Source organism: Geotrypetes seraphini, chromosome 9, assembly GCF_902459505.1.
Source record: "Geotrypetes seraphini chromosome 9, aGeoSer1.1, whole genome shotgun sequence".
Taxonomy (NCBI): domain Eukaryota; kingdom Metazoa; phylum Chordata; class Amphibia; order Gymnophiona; family Dermophiidae; genus Geotrypetes; species Geotrypetes seraphini.
Genome location: NC_047092.1, coordinates 61,292,110 through 61,315,221, shown reverse-complemented (window position 1 = coordinate 61,315,221; position 23,112 = coordinate 61,292,110). Strand labels below are relative to the sequence as shown.

Below are 23,112 nucleotides of genomic sequence, written 5' to 3'. Positions count from 1 at the left end.
TGGCCACTATCCAAATCGTGGTACCAAATAACCAGATATATATATATATATATTTTTTTTTTTTACCACATGTAGTCAATGCTTAATGAAACACTACAGTGGTTAAATATTGCCCATTTATTAATCTGACTTATAGCTATATGTCTTCAAGTAATTTGGAGACATTTTTTCATGGCTACTTGGGTATATAATGCTAAACCACAATGTATAGGAAGGTACCTTGACCTTGTTCCTTTTCAAATGAGATGTGTCAAATATGACCCAGCCAGACAACTGTGCAATCTTTCCCTGTTCCTGAAGCAGATCTCTTAGAAATTCATCTTAACCCTATTCTGTCACACACAAGTGGTCGCCTCTCTTTAGTACATCACTGGTGTGTGCAGTTCTGATCAGGGGAAAAATGAGAGGAAACCATTTAAGCATAAGGGATCTGTGCCTAGGTCTCTCTACCACAGGAAATGGTGTGTGCAGAAAATGGATGCACTGTCAATTAAATATCAGAGATGCTCGCTGTCTTTCTAACATTGTGAATGACAGAGCTTTATAGATATTGTCCGTTATGAATCCACCATTCCTATCCCTTCATGTGCTTCAGAGAAATTATTGGGAAGCCAGTGACAGCAGGTTAAGATGACAGCAAACAAAATGGGAAAACATGGTCTATGGTTTTTATTTACATCCTGCTTTATACAAAGCGGGTTCCAAAAACACATGCATAGTAAAAAAAAAAACAGAAAATGCACACATTACAAATGCACATACATGCAAGCACAGTCTTGTCTTAACTGCCTTGTCCTACTTAAAATACACATCAAAAAACAAACCAAAAACAAATCAAAAACATGTTTGAAACAGAACAAGCCCTGGTATGATTTAACAAGTACAGACCCATTTTTCAATTATTCATAAAGGGCTTTTTGGAAGAATACCCTTCCTCAAGTACATTTGAACATTGCAAGTTCTAATTCTGTTCTTCAGCACTTATCCTACTTGATTTTAATGATTTTGCTTTTCCAACTTGTGTTCCTTTATAACTATGCCCTTTCTTTCTACATGTAAACACTCTAAGTTGATATTCCTGTGAGACGTGAAATGTCATGTTTTTACGACTCATGATGACCCTTTAATACAGCAAGGAGGAAAGCATAAGGTCACAGGGTTCAGAAGGTCCATGAACACCCCTTAACAATGCCTCTTCAAGCATATTAAGCAATTACCAAACATTGAACTTTTGTAAAAGCTAGGCACATAGTAATGGGGCAAGTGACAGATGGGAGCTCTGTGATGTCATTGTGTTCTGCTGTGCTGCCATTTTATTATTGAAAATGACTATATGCAGCTGTTGATAATCTAGTGAAGCAGGGCTTGTTCAAACACTATATTTAGGCTATGTAATTACTCTCATCATTGATGCAATAATGAGCTACCCATCTTAATTGTTCCTATTTTTAAAATATTATTCAATGGGTAGAGAAGCATTTTTAAAGATGGTATCCAGCTGGACTGACACTGTAGATGTCTCCTTAAGTTTAATGAGAGACATGGTTGATTTCTTCATGGAACACATACAGATTCCACTCATACAGTGAGTGCTAACATTTATGTACCAGTTATGCATCTAAATTCCAGAATATTAGCATATATGTGGATATATACACACATATCCATATATATATATATATATAAATGCACCTATGAGCTAAATATGTGCATTTCTTGCACTGTATATTTTCCAGGTGGGTCTGCACATAGGCAGACTCTAAGTGGAGCATGGATGAGACACACTCACACATATCATTCACACTCATGTGCACACACATATCAGCACACTGGCAATATGTAAGTACTTGTGCATAAGCACATATGCATGTATAATATAAGGTTACACTTGTATTTTAAAAAGGAAAGTTTTATAGACTAATTTTCCTTATGAGATGGCGGGGATGTCACTAGTGAAAACTAGAAGAAGTCAGAAATATATAAACTGACTTTGCATTCAACACAAACCTGTCTATGAAGTGTAATCAATATGTTTTAAGTTGCTCAGAAATGTGAAACTCAACAAGGGGGGAACGCACCCCCCTAGAATGGGAACAGAGTTTACCTCCCAGTCATTGCAACTGTTTCTGTAGAGATCACACTTCAAGCCAGGATGTTAATTAATAAAAAATTGTTACAGTCCTTGAAATGATATAAAGTATAGGATTTTCTCCTTTCTTCTTATGCTTGTTTTATACTTGTCAGAACATCACTTAAGCATGATAAATAGAATCATAACTTAGCTCAATGAGGGGTTTGGGGTCCCGACGCGGCCCCGTTTCGTGTCCTTCGTCAGGAGACCCACTCACGATTGCTGGAAAACTGGCTGTAGTCTTTAAACTTCAGTTATGTTAAAGTTAGTTTGAATACACTTTGTGGTGTGAGAGTTTTTCAGTTTTGAAATGTTGTCGTTATCCGCTCTTACCACAACCTCTGGCAACGTGTTCCAGAGTTTAAGTATTCTCTGAGTGAAAAAATATTTCCTCCTCTTGATTTTAAAAGTATTTCCCTGTAACTTCATCGAGTGTTCTTTAGTCTTTGTAATTTTTGACCTGTACCTGTTCCACTCCACTCAGGATTACGTAGACTTTAATCATATCTCCCGTCAGCCATCTCTTTACCAAGCTGAAGAGCCCTAACCTTTTTAGTCTTTCCTCCAGGTCCACTCCAGGACCTCGGAGTTGCAAATTGTGGAATTTGAGGTTTTGAATGAGTAAATACCAGCAAACTGACCTTGACCCCCAAAAACCCATCCAAAACCTACTGTACTTTCATAAAGATGACAACTGCAGGCACAAGGTCTATTACTGTGGTGTACAAGAGGGTACAGTAAGTTTTGGGTGAATTTTGGAGGGTTCACCATACAATATAAGCAGGTTATGGAAAGATGTGTACCTGGGACACTCACTGCAGTACTCCCTAGGGTGCACCTCTGCTCTGCTGAGATATCTGTGTGACGAGTTTGATAAGAATGCTGGCTGCTAATACATCTCAATACCTTGTTTCTGTGCGTTTTTCATTTGGACAGTTTTGTTTCTGAAAACAGTCCTAAAAGACAGACGCACTGAGCACAAAAACGTTTAGAAAATTATAATTTTCAAGACAAAAAAAAACGTTTTTCTGATTTGAAAATGGTCTTTTTCTATACAGGATTTTTAGACATGTTTCCCAAAATGTCCAAGCTCGGACTCAGACATCCTATTGAAAATGCTTCTTTATATCTCCCTAATTCTATACATTTGGGTGCCCAACTTTATGCTTAGCACACATAGTTGCATGCACATGTTATAGAATAATGTAAATTGTGTGCATAACAATATAATAATGAGATGATAATTGATGTTAACTAGTAATAAATGACACTAAATAGTGTTAACTGGTGCTAATTAGTAACAATTAGCAGTTATGCATACAATTGACCGACCATAATTTGTATTCTATAAAATGTGCGCACAAATTCCATAGCATGCAACAGCAAGAGATGTGGACCAGGGAGGGAATGGCAGGTCAGGGACCTATGTAGGATGCATACACATATTATAGAATACATGCAGTTGCGTACATAACTACTACTACTATTAATTATTTCTATAGCGCTAGCAGCCGTATGCAGCTCTGCACAGAGTCACAAAGACAGTCCCTGTTTGAAAGAGCTTACAGTCTATACAGACAAGACAGTGTACTTTATCAAAAGTATCAATCTGATGCTATTTTGACATATTTGATATTCACTGTTTTGCTTGTTATAAAATGAAAACAATAAAACTTTTTGAACTAAAAAAAAAAACAAAAACCTGACAAACAGGATGTCATGGATACAGTTAAGGTGAATGGTTAATCTGCTGGCTGGGTTGGTGGGCAGTAGGGTTTTGGCTTGAAGGCTATATCAGAAAGGTAGGTTTTCAGTCTACTTTTAAACAAGGTAAAGAAAGGGGTTTGGTGGACAAACTCAGGTAATTTATTCCAGGCACAGGGGGCAGCTAGATGAAAGGAACAAAGTTTGGAATTGGCAGTAGAGGAGAAGGGTACAGCTAAGAACAGCTGATCTGAGGAACAAAGTTTTCTGGGAGGTGTATAAGGAGAGAGAAGGGAGGAGAGATATTGAGGGGCAGCAGAATGAACACATTTGTAGGTCAGCAATAGGAGCTTGAACTGTAAGCGAAGGCGGTTAGGGAGCTAGTGAAGTGATTTAAGGAGAGAGGTGACAGTGTAGCGAGGTTGGTAGGAAATGAGTCATACAGCAGAGTTTTGCACAGATTGCAAGGGGGGGGGAAGTGGCACTGCGGGAGATCAGTTAGAAATAGATTGCAGTAGTCTTAGCGTGAGCTTATGAGAGTGTGGTAGTGTGCTCAGGGAGGAAGGGGTGAATTTTGGTGATGTTGTAGAGACAGACGCGACAAGCCTTCGAAGTTTGTTGGATGTGCATAGAAAATGAGAGGTTGGAATCAAAGATGACCAGTCTTTGAGTTGACATAATTGCTGTCACCTAACGTTAGCCATGTAAATGTGGACTTAGGCTAATATTCTACAAATATACTTAACCACAAACAATGGACTAGGTCCTCTTCAAGAATCAAAATAAATCAACCAACGAATAGAGGACAGGTAATAACAAGGGTTCTTGCTATTCTATACCGCTCTCAGAAACCTGTGATATTCAGGACACTTGAGTATCCAGACATGACTGGTACAGGTATAAAGTATCTTTCATCGAGCCGGTATTTTCATGTGCAAAACTACAAATGTGCAAAAAGCTATGATAAAGTGCTACGTGAAATAAATATTATTAAAAAATTAGCACTTAGCTTTTATATGTACTTGATTTGTAGTGGATCATTGTAGTAAACAGAAATTGGCTAAACGCCCTACGGGACCCGTTTCGCCACAGTCAAGGGCTTCATCGGGGGTCTTGTATTTATGAACTACAATAAACAAAAACATAAAACAATCAGTATATCTCTAATACACTCATGCAAGAAAACTCTCTCTAAAATTGTCTATGAAGGAAGTACTCACTGTGCAACTTTGTTTGAGCTGACACATAGAAATGGCGCTGGCGATTTTTAAACGCCGCGCATGCGCTTTTTAAACCTTCTGCAAAGATGACGTTTAAGTTAACCTTGCGCATGTGTCAACAAAATATCCTATACTCAAAATCTATTTGTTGTGACTTTAACTTGTACTAACTAAAATGTTACCAACATACATGCATACCCCATACCATCAACAAATATTAATCTAATTAAAAGAATGAACACCAGTCAATCTTTGAATTTAACCCTTTCGGTTTCAGAGTATCTAATCTAAAAATCCACCGGGATTCACGCTGGTGTAACCTTCGTTGCCTGTCCCCACCTCTCATAGTCTGTACCTCTCTATCAATTCCAAAACATTTCAAGTCTGCAAAAACATGATTCATCTGAATGCAATGCCCCGCTAAAGGGGCGCTCCGTTTAAGGCATTTAATATTAGACTTATGTTCTCCCATGTTTCTTACATGTTCTACCGATCACATTATTTATGTGATCGTGTGTCCATGTAACAAGCTATACGTGGGTATGTCCACGAGATCCCTGAAGACGAGAATGGGAGAACATAAGTCTAATATTAAATGCCTTAAACGGAGCGCCCCTTTAGCGGGGCATTGCATTCAGATGAATCATGTTTTTGCAGACTTGAAATGTTTTGGAATTGATAGAGAGGTACAGACTATGAGAGGTGGGGACAGGCAACGAAGGTTACACCAGCGTGAATCCCGGTGGATTTTTAGATTAGATACTCTGAAACCGAAAGGGTTAAATTCAAAGATTGACTGGTGTTCATTCTTTTAATTAGATTAATATTTGTTGATGGTATGGGGTATGCATGTATGTTGGTAACATTTTAGTTAGTACAAGTTAAAGTCACAACAAATAGATTTTGAGTATAGGATATTTTGTTGACACATGCGCAAGGTTAACTTAAACGTCATCTTTGCAGAAGGTTTAAAAAGCGCATGCGCGGCGTTTAAAAATCGCCAGCGCCATTTCTATGTGTCAGCTCAAACAAAGTTGCACAGTGAGTACTTCCTTCATAGACAATTTTAGAGAGAGTTTTCTTGCATGAGTGTATTAGAGATATACTGATTGTTTTATGTTTTTGTTTATTGTAGTTCATAAATACAAGACCCCCGATGAAGCCCTTGACTGTGGCGAAACGGGTCCCGTAGGGCGTTTAGCCAATTTCTGTTTACTACAATGATCCACTACAAATCAAGTACATATAAAAGCTAAGTGCTAATTTTTTAATAATATTTATTTCACGTAGCACTTTATCATAGCTTTTTGCACATTTGTAGTTTTGCACATGAAAATACCGGCTCGATGAAAGATACTTTATACCTGTACCAGTCATGTCTGGATACTCAAGTGTCCTGAATATCACAGGTTTCTGAGAGCGGTATAGAATAGCAAGAACCCTTGTTATTACCTGTCCTCTATTCGTTGGTTGATTTAATATTCTACAAAGACAATTCCATGGAGAACTGTTGTTATAGAATTGATGATTAGTGCCCAACTGTTTGGCACTTAACTTAAAAAAAAACTTTGTTGAATTTACCCCTATATGTATTCAGTGAGAATATCCTGAAAACCATAATGGCTGGATATGGCCCTGACGACTGGATTAAGAAAGACTGCTAATCCAGCTCGATGTATTCGTTCCCTTTTCATAAATAATGTTGTAACAGGAAATACTGTTAAAATTAGGCAATACTGTTAAATATTAGGCAAAACGGACTCTTAGATCGTTTTGTAATATTCTTCATATCATTAAGAACACACTAAAGTTCTTTACTTCATTTATCAAGAACCAACTGCACTGCAAACATATAAGGCTCCTTTTATGAAGCTGCATTAGCGGTTTATCGCGCGTAATAGTGCGCGCTAAACTGCTGGCCGTGCTAGCCGCTACTGCCTCTTCTTGAGCAGGCGGTAGTTTTTCGGCTAGCGCGTGATAAAAAGTCGCATGCGATAAAGCCGCTAACGTGCCTTTGTAAAAGGAGCCCATAGTATTTTTTTTTAAAGTTCTATAATGTTCACTTCTAATTCAGTGGTTCCCAACCCTGTCCTGGAGGAACACCAGGCCAATTGGGTTTTCAGGCTAGCCCTAATGAATATGCATGAAGCAAATTTGCATGCCTATCACTTCCATCATATGCAAATCTCTCTCATGCATATTCATTAGGGCTAGCCTGAAACCCCGATTGGCCTGGTGTTCCTCCAGGACAGGGTTGGGAATCACTGTTCTAATTTATCTTTTATGAACCATTTTCTTTCTGGTCATTTGAAGTTATGATAGGTGAACAGTTGTTAGCTGTTTTCTGTAGCCAATATTCTTTAATGTATGCCTTTATAAAATGACTATTTTCACTGGATGTACTGCAAACTAAGAAAGTGTTTCCCATAGCCTTAGTGGTATTTTACAAAAGTCTCTGTTCAGTGAGCTTTTTGTAAAACACTTTACAAACTGTGAACTTCCAGACTTGGATGTGGTTTGTTTTCTACTTAGATGAACTATGGACAATTGAGTTTAATGTGTTATGTTATATTACTGTTAAAGCTTTATTTTATTTATGTAATGTAATGTAATGTAATTTATTTCTTATATACCGCTACATCCGTTAGGTTCTAAGCGGTTTACAGAAAATATACATTAAGATTAGAAATAAGAAAGGTACTTGAAAAATTTATATATTTTATTTTTCTGTTATTTGTAATTGTGAGCCTCCTGAGGCACAGATTTGGAAAATCAGAGATAATAAAAAGAACTAGTCAATCTGGTCTCAGAATGGAAGCTAAATTTGATCTTGTTCTGTTCTGTTAATACCTAAACGATTTGATGCAACAGAAATAATCTAGGATGGTCTCAAGCAGAATGAATAAATGCCCCTGCTTTACCTCAGAATCTATTTCCTATAACAACCTCGTAGCAGAAAATCATGGTCTTACCATGACTTGTCAAAACTTAAGCAAGATAAGCCTGGTTATTATTTGGATAGGAAATCTTCAAGACCGTCAAGTTACTGAAGAAGAGAGTGTGGTTGACACCATAGTTACATCCTCCTTGGATAAACAAGTGCTTCATTTATGAATGTTATATATATTTATTTACAACCCCCTCCCCCCCTTTTACAAAATCGCGCAAGAGGTATTTTGGGCCAGCTAGCGTGCTGAATGCTCTGCGCTGCTCTGAAGGTCATAGCGGATCAGTGCAGAGCATTCAGTGTGCCGGCCTGTACTAAAAAAAACTCTTGTAAAAGGGGGGTGGGGAAAGTACAGTCAAACCTCGGTTTACGAGTAACCCGGTTTGCGAGTGTTTTGCAAGACGAGCAAAACACTCAGCAAACTTTTGACTCGTAAACCGAGCATTGACTCGATTTGCGAGCCCCTATCCGACCCAACCCGACCACGGGAACCAACAGTATTGCTCCCCCTGAGGCCACCGGCACTTCTATCGCCTCTTCTCCCCCTCCCCGACTGGCCCTGTCCTTACCCCTGCACCGCCAGTGATAAAAGTGCCTGCCGCCGGTCTGCTGCTGAGCCTTGAGCATCAGCGCATGCTCAAGGCCTTCTGGATCTCACCCTCTCCGAGATTCTCATGAGAATATCAGTGAGGATGAGATCCAGAAGGCCTTGAGCATGCGCAGATGCTCAAGGCTCAGCAGCAGACCGGCGGCAGGCACTTTTTTCACCGGCGGTACAGAGGTAAGGACAGGGCCAGTCGGGGAGGGGGGGAAGTGGCGATAGCAGCGCCGGTGGCCTCAGGTGGAGCATGGGAGTCAGGGTGCGTCTGGCAGGAGTGAGCCAGCACTTGAGAGTCCCAGCAGAGGGGGTAGTGGCATCCAGGAGGAGGGGGGGGGGCAGCGTCCGGGAGCGGCAGAGCCAACAGTGTCCAGTCGGACTCTGTTGCGGCGGCGGCGTTTGCTTAGCCAGCACCACCCGCAGTGAGAGGCAGCCAACAGCAGCAGAGGAGGAGAATTGGAGGAGCCGCGTGGATGGGTCTGTGGCAGAGGCAGCGGTGGAGGCGTCCCTAATGGTAATTAAGTTTTTGGGGATGTGGAACGAATTGTTCAAGTTTCCATTATCTTCTATGAGGAAAGTTGCTTTGATATACGAGTGTTTTGGTTTAAGAGCATGCTTCTGGAATGAATTATGCTCTTAAACCAAGGTACCACTGTATTTTGGATTTTACTCAAGCCTTTCACTAGTAGCTCAATGTGAGTTATATCCAGGCACACTAGGTATTCCCATGTCCCTGGAGGGCTCACGATCTAATTTTTATACCAGAAGCAATGGAGAGTTAAGTAAACTTGCCTATGGTAATTGTTGTGCCACGTTTTATAAATAAGTAAATATCTCAGTATAATATTAATAAGGAAAATTAGAATGCTGTCTTTGAGGTGAGAAATTGAACGTAAACACTAGAAGAAACTTCTCTTTTTATACTTGGACTCTTTTTATTCTAGTCCAGGGATGTCAAAGTCCCTCCTCGAGGGCCGCAATCCAGTCAGGTTTTCAGGATTCCCCCAATGAATATGCATGAGATCTATTAGAATACAATGAAAGCAGTGCATGCAAATAGATCTCATGCATATTCATTGGGGAAATCCTGAAAACCCGACTAGGTTGCGGCCCTTGAGGAGGGACTTTGACCCCCATGTTCTAGTCCAATACTTCTGGTTCCAACCAATACCTTTCCCAAATTGTTTTTTCCTTACATGTTGTTCTGTACTATATTATATTCCAGTTCCTGACCCCTCTATCCCATTGGTGAAGTAAGTACTACGTACGTCTGATTGTATTTGTCTATCATTATTAATCCCTTATTTTTTAAATTGAATATTGCTTAGAAAATCAATAACACTTGAAGCTTGATGTAAACCAAGGTCCCTTCTACTCTGTAATCACGAAGGGATCCTTTCAGTAAAGATAAGTGCATACAAATGGAATTAGCATGAGCTGTCATGTGACTCATAGGTATATAATAGGATGTGCAGCATTTACCCCCTAATTCTATAAAGAGTACTGAAAACTGTATGTATAAATCTGAACATATACCCGATTTGCACGCAGAATTTAATTAAATAACAACTAATTTGTGCCAATAATTGGAGTTGTAACAAGCAATTGTTGGTGCGAATAAGAATCGATTACAAGTTATGCACATAAATTTAGGTGTGGGACCCTTGTCTAAATTTTGTATGTAAGTTTAAAAAAAGGAGGTGCTCTTGGGCATATCAGGGGTGTTATTTTAAATTGCATACATACTTTGTTGCCCCAAAAATAAGACCTACCCCGAAAATAAGCCCTAGTCCCGGGATTCGCTAGCAGTTTCCCTTCCCTCCTTCCCATCCCTTGTACAGCAGAACCCTTGAGCAAGCACTGCCCCCCCCATCCTTCCCTCCCTCCCTCCCAGCCGAACCACGCTGACTGCGAGCGAGTCCTACATACGGTACCTCCCTAAGCAGCGTCGGGCCAGCAGCACTCTAAACAGGCTGCTCCGGCCTTGTCAGCCCATGAATTAACTCTGCTGCGTTACTGATGACATCATCAGTAACGCGGCAGAGTGAATTCAATGGCGGATGAGGCCAAAGCAGCCTGTTTAGAGTGCTGCCGGCCTGACGCTGCTTAGAGAGGTATGTAGGGCTTGCTCGCGGTCGGCGTGGTTCAGTTGGGAGGGAGGGAAGGAAGGGAGTTCGGCCGCATGGCGGGGGCGGGGGGTTGCTCAAGGTTCTGCTGCATAAGGGATGGGAGGGAAGGGAAGCTGGGCAAGGGATGGGAGAAAGGGAAGGATAGAAACTGGGTAAGGGTCCTGCTGCACAAGGGATTGGAGGGAGGGAAGGGAATCTGGGCAAGGTCCTGCTGCACTAGGGATGCGAGGGAGGAGAGGAAAGATGCTGCACATGTGGGGGAGAGAAAGGAAAGAGGAAGAATTGGTGTAAAGGAGAGGAAGGGAGAGATGATCATGTACATACCCCGGAAATAAGACCTAGTGCATTTTCTGGGCCTAAAATGAATATAAGACACCATCTTATTTTCAGGGAAACACGGTAGTTAGAGAATAAAGGCATCCATAAATTTAGGTACCACATTTTCATTGGTGCAAATGGCCATGCTGAAAGTTAGGCGAAGTTCCCAGGTATAAGTGCTATTCCAGTACTGACTTGGGAGACACTGTTATTGGCTACTTAAGAAATATATGCAGGACCCATAAATATGAAATATATCTTTTAAAAACCAGCCATTTAACTAATATGCCATGTCATTTACTATTAACTAAAGTACAAGGGCAAATTTTTTCTTCCATGTTTTGAAAAATAAATTTTTATAAGCCTCACGAAATCTATTTACTAAATGACTTTGTTGATCATTACTTATGGAAAACGAAAGACTCAATAAATTATTTGTCTTTATGAGTTCTATTCCTGATTATCCATTAGAAAACACTAAAGTTGATTTACTTGAAAGCAATTAGCAGGCCAAGCCATTTCACTGAAACCAATTAACCAAGCACACTATAAACTAAGTTTAAGAGCATTCAACAATGCAGCTCCTAATTATTTCCATCTAAAATACTGTAACATTATACAATGTCCAAGACATTTGCATATATGGAAAACCAAATGAAAATGTTTAGACTCACAATTAGTACTGTGGTTAGATAAGCAAAAAAACAAAAACCAGAAAGCAACAATCCCAATATTTCTAGAAGGGCAAGTCATGTGTCAAATCCACTAAGGGCCACATTGCAATCCACAAATATATTCATGAGTATCCTATTGTTTATTGATATTTTTGTCCTCCCAAAGTAGCTCAGAATGGGTTACAAACCAGGTATTCAAGCATTTTCCCTATCTATCCCAGTGGGCTTACAGTGGAGGATTAGTAAGTGACTTGCCCCAGGTCATAAGGAGCAACATTGGGTTTGAACCCCACAAACTCAGGGTGCTGAGGCTGTTGATCCAAACAATATGCCACGCTCTCCTCATGTCCACAATCCACCTGCCTACCTAGAAGTAGGTCTTGTCAGACAAATCTGATCCATTTCTTTGACTGGGTGACCAGAGAATTGGATAGAGGGAGTGCACTAGATGTGGTGTATTTAGATTTTAGCAAAGCCTTTGACAGTGTTCCACACAGACATCTAATAAATAAACTGAGTGCCCTCTGGATGGGTCCCAAAGTAATGTGCTGGGTCAAAAACTAGTTGAGTAGAAAGCAACAGAGGGTAGTGATCAATGGAGATCTCTCTGAGGAAAGGAATGTTACCAGAGGTGTGCCTCAAGATTCTTTTCTTGGGCCTGAAGCACCAGCATGGTAGCAGTCCTGAGCAGCAAAGCCCTCCCTCAAGCTCCGAAGTGACAGAGTTAAGCAGCAGTATTGAGAAACGAACCCCCTCTCTCCCTCTCTCTCTTCCTTACCCGAAACACAGTGGTCAGCAGAAGACAGTCTCAAAACAGGCTGCTCGCAGCCTTTCCTCTGATGCATTGGAAGTGATGCGTCAGAGGAAAGGTCCAGCCGGAGCTGGCCACAAGCAACCTATGCCTCCTGCTGACCACTGCATTCTGTGTAAGGAAGAGAGAGAGAGAGGGAGGGAGGTAGTTTGCAGTTCAGAACTGCCACCTACTTCTGCCACTTTGGGGCTTGAGGGAGGGAGGGCTTTGCGGTTCAGGACCGCTGGTGCTTTGGGGTAGGAGGGAGGGGGGTTCGTAGCTGCTTAGGGGCTTGAGGGAAGGAGGATTTGCGGCTCAGGATGCTACCACTAGTGCTTCGGGGGACTTTTCTTTTTTTCTTTTTACACCAGCAATTTTTTTGCCAGTTATGTGAGAGTCCCAGTTAATGGAGACTCTACTGTAATTCTAGATGCATTCATAAACCTACAGTGCCTATTTACTAAATATGAACATCTTTCATACTTTCAATTACTCAGGTAGGCTTAGCATTTGTCTGAAGGTATTTGTTTAAAAAATGTGTTTCTTTTAAAGCAAATTTCAATATTATTTATGTAATACTGATTTGGATGCGACTTTTCATTGTCTCCTGTTTCTGCTCTGCCAAATCTAGTAATTTATCCATTTTATTTCCAGACTCTTAACTAAAGGAACAGGTTACCTCCCAAAAAGGAAACATTATGGTTTATCCCATTAAACAAGGTAAAACTGTAGGTCTCATAAAAATAGGTCATCCAATTACAAGGTAAAAATGTCTTTTGTTCAATGTCCAGTACACAATATATTTACAGGGACATTACCAGAAACCTCTCAGCTGAATCAGATCTGAACCTTATATTTAGATGCAGTCATATATTACTGCTGATAATGTGATGTCAGTGAATAGATTGGAATTTTTCACTGTCCTTTATCAAGATAAATTGTTCTGTCAATAGCAAATGGCTGCCACGTATTAACACTCTGCACACTATATGACTTTTCATTCCAAGTAAAAATTATATTTAATGCTTTTGCACAAAATCTATGGCCGTGACTACCCCTATTACCTATTTAACTACCTTTTAAAAGGAGGATTTATTTCTGCAAATTAGGACCTGGGTAACAAGATGGCATCATGCATCATAAACTTTAAGTCAATACAAGGCAAGACACTTGCAGTTAGAAGGAGAAAATATCCTACTTTCATCTCTTGGTCATCCAATAATATCATCAAACTGGTGGAAGTAGCTGCTGGAAGCAGAACTTTATCTTGGCCTCCTTCCATTCACACTGTCATGGTGTCCCACAGTAGCAATTTGCTCATTGGCCTATTACTTTCAATAGGTATTCTAGTAATTGGCTATTTCACACTTGTAAGGCTTGAACTGGCAGAGTGCAAAGGGCAGGCAACCAGCCTGTCGGGGTCCAGCAAGCTGGTCATTCATCAATTATCATCAGTTTTTATAGCTGCAAGTGAATTCTTTGGAAACCATGTTTACTCAGATCAGGAGGAAAAAAAAAAAAAACCCGCTAAATTCATTTGAAGAACAAGAAGGCTGCCATGCTGTAACTAGCATGTTTGTTAACTGGCACATGTTCGGTTGATTCTCATGTTCGTTCTCAGGAGGATTCCAGCTTCTGCTGATTTCGGTGGCACCTGCTGTCCTTCACACATCATCTTTTCCCGTGCCAAGAAATAAATATTCAGATCAGATAAAAATAGCTTGTTTCATAATGGCTGATGTGAACAGAGGCTGAAGGCAAAATAATAAATTAGGTAAATATAGAACCCTGTCAAAATAATTTGCTATTTAGTTGATTTTACAGCAACAAATAGGTGAATTGTGTTACAGAATGTTCAGCGTTTAAACCTGTTAGTTCTGTATTTAAGGAGATAACAAAAATTATAAGACTAAATGTAGATAAATACAATTGATATAACTGCATGTGGCTAATCAGCTTTTCATCATTACTAATCCATTTCATATATGGATCCAACAGTCTATTATAACATTGCTGGAACATTAGGGATGGGTGAATTTTATCCAACTTTACTTGAATAAAACCTAAGAATCTCTGCTAAGCAGAGCCAGATATTTTTGGCCAGATTTACTTGTCTAATGGTTTAGATGTATGCAAATATTCATGGATTCAGAATTTTGCACTATTCAATGATGACAGGAATCTCCGAATATAACACCCGGCCCTGTGAATAACAGAGGTGAACAGAGCCATGAGCAGCAGGAATTGGTAGGGAGATTCAAGTTGACCTGTAAATGATTCATAAGTATGAGTGTTGACTTGCATCCATGTCCTGCTCGATTCCGATTACTCAAACATTTGCCAGCTTAGATGAAGTCTATAATTGGTCTAGATTGGTTCACCCACCCCTAATTTACTTTTGTCAGCTGGTTCGTACTTGGTGTGATACCGATGACAAAGCTTGTTTAGTAAGTAAGGCAAGTTAAAATAGCACATTAACATGTTCTGTTAATGCAAATTCATTCCCTTGGAATTCACTAAAAAGTTTACCCCCCTCCCCCCGCTCCCCCTTTTTCTAAGCTATGGTAGAGGTTTCTACTGTGGCCCAGAGCACTAAGTGCTTATGGACTTCCTATAAGCTTCGGAGCAATACTGGGCATTTAGCGCGGCTTAGTAAGAGAGAGGCTTAGTAAATCCTGTGGTGACACTGGGGCCTTGCATTGCAAAGATAATAGGGTTACCAGATGTCCGATTTTCCTGGACATGTCCTCCTTTTTGAAGACATGTCTGGGGGTCCGGACGGCTTTTCAAAATCTGGCACTTTTGTCCAGGTTTTGAAAAGCTTCCTTGAAATCGTGTTGGGAAGGAGGGCATCCGTGCATGCATGCGAGGATGCCCTCCTGCCCGACGATAGCAGACAGCGGCGGGGGAGGGGGGGGGAGAGATAGGGCGGGATTGGGGCGGGACTGGGGTGGAACGGGGAGGGGATGGGTGGAACTGTGTGGGCCCGGGGGCAAGTCTAGGGGGGGGGGTCTAAATTTTACTAAAATAAAATCTGGTATCCCTAAAAGATGGGAAATATAACAAAAAGACTTTGAGTCAGCCTTTGTTATTTGAAATGATATTCCACACTTTGGTCGGGGTTTTGATTTTTCCTGTCACACATTCATTTTAATGCACATTAAAACTTTAACTTGTACTAATTCATTTAATGTGCATTAAATTTGTAGGTTAGTATATATTAAATCAAACTACTGAGCACTAGGTTGAAAAGGTCCAAAGCAAAGAATGCCTCTACCACTTACGTGTGACTTCTAGACACTTACAAATGCTACATCCAGAAAGGCCAAGTTCATCTTAGGGCCTTGCAAAACTGAGCGTGATAACTCAACTAGCAGCTGGCCAGAGACTGGTATCTGGAAAGAAACAATTTTTTCTCTGGGTCCCAGGCCCAAGATAAGCTGAATATGCTGTTTTTTGAGGAGCAACAGTGCAGACCTCAGGAGGACACATTGTAAGTCTAAGACCTGGCTCTTTGTGTTTATTTTCTTTCTGTCTGTGAAGTGAACAATATTCTTCTCAATCCCTAACACATAAATCAACTAGTTTCTGCTCACCTAGAACCTGCTGTGTGGCTCTTTTTATCAGGTTTCTGGACCAGCTCTTGTCATGTTCCCACAAACAAACTGAATGAGCAGTAATGAATGCATATCTCTAGGGTTTATTTTTGAGGCAATTAGGTATTTTACCAGGGTGAAATAGGTGTTTATTGGTTATTCATGTTGTAAAGAAATTGTACTTTGTAGGTGGATTCTATTGAATGAACCAGAACTCAAGTTTACAGTGCCAACCTCTTCACCAAGTGCCAGCCAGCTCGGATAGGCACGTGGGATCTCTGAGAGTGAGGAAGAGATAATGGTTACTTCGGATGGGCAGACTGGTCATTTAGCCTTTATCTGCATCATGTTTCTGTTTCTATCAGTATCAGCATAGGTCCCATATTTCTAGCCCCAGCATGAGCACCCAAGTTTTTCCAAGTTTTATTTAAAATTTGATAAAAATGCTTACAAAACTTTCTAAGCGATTTACATTAAAAGTTAAGGCAACTTCTGCATCAGTCCCCCTTCTCCAAGTCCCAGTTCTAGCATTACTCCAAGCTCTAGCAATAGCATACAACCAATTCTTCAAGCCCCAGCATAAGCCCCATCCTTTTCCAAGTCCTGGTTCTCCAAGCACCAGCCTTAGACTCCCCCCCTTTCCAAGTCCCAGCAAAAGCATCATCCCCACTTTTCTAAGGCCACGCGGCTAAATTGATTTAACACACACAAAGTGGCAAATCTATAACTGGACACCACCACCATGTTAAAATAGCACCACAACTACCATGTTAACATGCGACACACTGAATGTCAATTCTTACTCCTGGCAGCTCAGAATTTGCACAGAATTCCCCATCCGTGCAGAAATCTGTATAAAAAAACCTTCCGTTCTGCCCCTGTCCCTATCCACTCCTCCTTCCTCACATGGATCTAGCCTCTCTCCCATGGGACCAGGAAGTGACATCAGAGGGTGAGCCCAGGCTGGCACGGGCAGCAGGTTTGAGATGCTGCTTGCGCCGGCGAAGTTAAAAAGATATGGGGGAAAGAAATGTGCATGCGGTGGGAGGCAGGGTAGGAGCAGGGGGTGGAGGAGAGAGTGGGGCGGGGCACCTCCTACCACTGCCAGGCAATGCTCAACATAGACAACATGCAAATTATATGTACACTGTTTGTGTAGAGCAGGGGTCTCAAAGTCCCTCCTTGAGGGCCGCAATCCAGTCAGGTTTTCAGGATTTCTCCAATGAATATGCATGAGATCTGTGTGCATGCACTGTTTTCAATGCATATTCATTGGGGAAATCTTGAAAACTCGACTGGATTGCGGCCCTTAAGGAGGGATTTTGAGATCCCTGGTGTAGAGGATCGGCAGTAAAAGGGGGAGGAACATGCTTAGTGCATGTACACAATAGCTGAGTGGTAGGCACTGCTCTTGTGCATAGGCCCAGTAGCTTGCATGGTCATGATTGCCAGAGCTGCAAACAAACAGCAGCAAGGGCAAAAAAATAAAAAGTTTGAGAATCTTTTATGTGTGTGTGGCCACTGACTTTAAATTCAAGCAAAGTAAGCATTCCTTGCTGTGCATTACATGGAGTGCTCATTAGATCTTAAGCGGGCTATAAGTCTTTTAAATAAATAGATAAATTTTAATACCAATGAGCTCCTTTTAATTTATTTGCATAGGCCCCTTGGTGGCTGCTACTACAGTCAGTAAATGGCTCTGAGAACCCTTTTGTGCATTGGAGTGCTGAACTAACTCACAAGCTAGACTGGCTACAACCAGCCTTACTCAAACGGTATGCTTTTCTGCCCCTTAGTCGGTTAAGTGCCGATACTCAGCACTTAGCTGCTTAAGATGCCCATATAATTATAAACCATTCTCAGTATATTATGTATGTTAACCTGTAACCCATTCTGAGCTCATGGGAGGGGGGAGGGGGGATAGACAACAAATAAATAAATAGGCCCACATAAAAGCATAGCCCTATTTTTATGTGGTTCTACAAAGCCAGTTAAGTGCCAAATATTGCATTTAACTGTCTATGTCTTAGCCAGCTCCATATTCCTGGAAATTGAATGCCAGAGCTTGGACATGGCCCGGAATCGAATTTCCAGGTTTAATGCCAGCAACGGATAGCAAACCTCTGATCACCATTGGCTGAATATTGGGCATAACAAGAATTTTAGTCTTAGCTGCTGATGTGGCAGTGCCCTATATTAGCCTTTAATGAGTTGGCAAAGTGGAAAGTTTTATAAGGCAGTAGGAGTTTAGTTCAGATACCTTCATGTCAGTCAACAACAAAAACAAAAGATTTTCTCAACTGATGCCATAAAGGTATCGTCATGTCATGGACAAAGCCCATAGGTCCTTTATTGTCCACAATACACTATTAAACTGTACTATGTTTTCCAACTATCTATTTTCTTTATCCCACAACGCTTGTCTTTTCCTTTCAAAGGCTCATTTGATCTGTTGGACACTTAAATGACAAGAAGATACATCACCTTGCAAGTGCCTGAAGCACAGTGAACAAATAATATGACAAAAAAATTAACTTTGTCGATCGCATACACAGGTAAAATCCCAACCAGAGATACAATGTAACGAGCAAAATGATTTAAAACCCTGTTCAAAATGGTCAAAAATCAATTCCGAATTTTCAGAGGACACAACTGTGGCTCTCTTCATAAATCTACTTCCAGAGGGCCGAAGAGTTATGTACTCACTAGTTGAATATATGAAGTAACACCGAAGCATATCTAATTGTAATACATCATGAGATAATCTATCAAGCCCCAAGCATTCAAGCCTTGTCACCCTTCTTCATCCATTATGTATGTAAACCGTCAATGCCAGGGAATCTGTATGAAGCATTACATGGCATTTAAACAGTGGTTTTGCAACCTGGCATGCACTCAAGTAGGCACGCTCAATAATTTTGCTACATAAGATTCACAATATGGCAAAAGTATGTTGAAGTCATGTTTGAACTTTAAAACCAAGTTGAGGTCAGAGCAGTCTTATACTTTAGGACTGCAATATTGAAACGATTACTCAAAAATAGCATTCTGTTTGATGCTATCAGCTCTTTCTTCATCTAAGATTGCAGTCAGATTGTCATGACCCACCACTTCTTTATAATATGCCATTAGCAAAAACACTTGTCTAAATGTACAGCTCTATGGCTTTAGCAGCATCTGCTGCTGTAATATGGTAGCGAAGTACTGGGCCAACGCAGTACATTTTTTCATTCCAAACTCGACAAAGTAGGATGAAGGGCAAGCAGTTGGAAATATTTACATATATTCCTAATCCAAAAAGTCTCGCTTTACCAGCTGCTGCTGCTAGGCAATCTTGTCCTATTGGCCTGCTTTGTAAGCACAGCCCTATTCCATATCCTGAGGAGAGTAATTTAAAAAAAAAATATCTAATTTGCTTTTTTTTTTTTTTTTTGGGGGGGGGGGAGTGCAGAGGAAAGTGGGGGTGGAGATACATGTAGAGGAAAGGACATTTTAAATGAAGATCACAAATTGTAAAATATTTAATCACTGCGTTATTTGAAACTTAGTCATTTATAATACACTCTTAAATAATGGAAAGAAAACTGGATGCATTTGACAGAATTTTAGCTATTCAGCCAGGATCTTTGCCTCAGTCAGGAGAGGGTGATAACAGCAAGAATCTGGCTGCTTCAGGCATGTAATAGGAGAAAATTAAGGGCCCTGTAAATTAGGTAGCTATATGCCTCCCACAGTCCAATTACAAACTTTATTATTTGTCAATAAAGAACAAAGTATGACTGCCCTCCAGACAATACAGCTGTTACCATATGGCTTCTTATGATTTTTGATCTCCATGCTGACTTTACAGTGTGAACTTTACTGATGGTGTAATTAGAAATGTAACAGGTGCTCTGCACGGTGTCCCTATAGTCGAGCTCTGGCTTACAGTAAATTCTATGTCCCTGGTACTTTAGTTTCTGGAATATGTAATGAATTAGCATGTGATGAAACTTCCAGCTACATGCATCTATTATTTTAATTCCATGCAGTTCTATGGTTCCCCTTATAGTTGACATAGGGCTCCTTTTACTAAGATGTGCTAGCGTTATTGCCGCGCGCTCTAACCCCGACCTACGCACCAAGAACTAACGCCGGCTCAATGCTGGCGTTAGCGTCTGGCGCGTGCATGCTAAAACCGCTAACGCAGCTTAGTAAAAGGAGCCCATAGTGATTCACTCCCAGATGCATGCACAAATAATTTAGTTAACGTGCCATTAATAATCAATTATTAATGTTAATTGGCCCCAATTTGGACATGCATGCGCATTTTTCCTACATACTATTCTGTAACGCTGTACACCCAAACTGTCTCTTGCACAACCCTAAAGGGGGGCCTGGCCATGGGAGGGGCCAGGGCAAGTTAGGGGCATTCTGCCGCTTTAGGTGGAGTGTTATAGAGTACTGAGGTTACGCACCCAGGATTTACACTAGGTTTCAGCAGGTGAAAGCTGGGCGTGGAAATCTGCACTAACCCCCAAATTCTAGTAGGTGTGCTTAAAATTAGGTGCCAATGTAGGCACCTAACTTTATTGATTATTAGGCTTAATCGGCACTGATAATTGGCACACGTCATAATTGACGATAACTGGACTTCAATGAAAGTTAGGCGCCTAACTCGTAAAAAGCAATTCTATAAAAAAAAATAAAAAAAAGTAGGTGCCTAGTCCAAGCATACTTAAAAGTGGGCGTGGTTAGGGGGGCAGATCGTGGGCATGTTTTAGAGTTAAGCACCTGCTTTTGATTTAGGCACCGCTGTGCACCTAACTTAGGCGCATGCATTTAGCTCAAGAAAACTCTGGCACAAATACCGAGTGCCTAAATTTCAGACACTTAGAACTCCTTTTACTAAGCTGCGTTAGCGGTTTTCGCGCGTGCTCCAATGCCGCGCACGCTAGATGCTAACGCCTCCATTGAGCTAGCGTTAGGTTTTCCGCATAGTGCGGGGGTTAGCATGCGCTAAAAACGCTAACGCAGCTTAGTAAAAAGGAGCCCTTAGTAATGCCTAACATGGGTTAGGTAGGAATAAGCGAAATTCTAAACAGAGTGCCTAGCTTTTATAGAATCACACTTAGCATAGCACTAGTGTGCGCACAATTATTTAAGTGCCATATATAGAATCAGGGTCTAAGTGCTATTCTATAAAAGGTGCTCAAACCAGAGGGAAAAGCACTTGGCAAGGATTTTCCTGTCGTCTAATATTTACTGAATCTGGCCCTCAGTGTGTAGTAAGTGTTTGCTGCGATGTTGAGGGAAGTTGGAGGTAATCAATTCTTTAATCTGCTACGTGCATCTATTTGAAAAGGAGATTTTGCCGTCTGACATTTGATGCTAGGGATTTGCATTTGTTAAGTGCGCATTTGGCTTGTCAGATCATCAATATATTGCATGTTAGCCTAAGAATCAAGAAATAAGAGCCTTACTCTAATGCAGCGGTCTCAAACACGCGGCCCACAGGCCGCATGTGGCTCTCCAGGTTTTATTTGCGGCCCGCGGTCTTGACTGGATCATTCTCTTCCTTTTGGAGCAGCAGCGTGTCTGGCCGGCTCGTTCCGTTCAAAGCCGCGGGTTGGCGGCTCCTTGCGCTATCCACTCCTGCTTCGGAAGCCTCTCTGACATCACAACATCAGAGAGGCTTCAGACGCAGGCGCGGATCTCGCAAGGAGCCGCCACCCGCGGCTTTGAACGGAACGAGCCGGCCAGACACGCTGCTGCTCCAGTGGCGTACCAAGGGGGGGGGGGGCAGTCCGCACAGCTGGCCACCCTCCACTGTTCTCCCTAGAGTGTGGCTTGTCTAGAGCAGTGGTGCCCAACCTACTTCCCTTCCCTTCTCACCGCTGCCATCGGGGAACAGGCCGGCACCGTGCTCTTTGATCTCCCTGCTTCTCTCACCGCCCAACGTCAATTCTGACTCGAGAGGACGTTCTGGCTAGCCAATCACTGCCTGGCTGCCCGGAACGTCCTTTACGACGTTAGAATTGACGTCAGGCGGCGAGAGTTGGTCATCCCCATGGAGAAAAGAAGCATGGAGATCTCGGCCTGTTCCCGATGGCGGCAGCAGTAGCAGCAGCCTATTCCCCGGTGGCGGTGGCATGGGGGAGGGCAGGAAGGAAGAAAGAAAGAAGGGGGGGACATGGAGCCAGAAACAAAGTGAAAATGGGACACGGAATCAGAGAAAGACAGACATAGAGAAAGAAAGAAAAAGTTGGGGGAGGGTATGAGGTCTGGAGGAGAGGAAGCATAGAGGAGGCTGAAAGAAGGGAAGAAATATTGGATGCACAGTCAGAAGAATTAAGTGCAACCAGAGACTCATGAAATTACCAAACAAAGGTAGGAAAATGATTTTATTTTCAATTTAGTGATTGAAATGTGCCAGTTTTGAGAAAGAAAATATATTAAACTTTAAATGTGAGTGCTGCAGAAAAAATAGAGTACTTGGAGGGCCGCAGAAAAAATAGTTAATGTCTTATTAAAAGAAATGACAATTTTGCATAAGGTAAAAACTCTTTATAGTTTATATATCTTTCCTTTTAACTGTTAAAGGAAAGTTTTATAAACTATAAAGAGTTTAACCTCATGCAAAAATTGTCATTTCTTTAATAAGACATTAACTATTTTTTTCTGCGGCCCTCCAAGTACCTACAAATCCAAAATGTGGCCCCGCAAAGGGTTTGAGTTTGAGACCACTGCTCTAATGAGAGGGGTCAAAATGACTTGAAACTCCAAAAACCAGACCTGTTCTCTATTCTCCAGACACCTGAAGAGTTTCGGGCTAACTGAGCCCCTTGTACCAAATGTTTGGTTGGAAATTATAAACAGTGTTACATCAGTAAGTGGGAACTCATGTGGAAGGTTTTATCCGAGTTCACCAGGGTTCTACACCACCAAATGCACCAACGTGCTTGGCAAATATTACCCACTCATATCATTTTAAAACTGCACCACGGAGAAACATCTTTTGATCCG

General features: G+C 41.3%; 1 protein-coding gene across 1 annotated transcript in view; it reads right to left on the bottom strand.

Annotated features, from left to right (window-relative positions):
• The window catches only part of PDZRN4 (PDZ domain containing ring finger 4), a 792,627-nt gene that overhangs the window by 417,319 nt on the left and 352,196 nt on the right, over window positions 1-23,112 (bottom strand). The window lies entirely within an intron of this gene.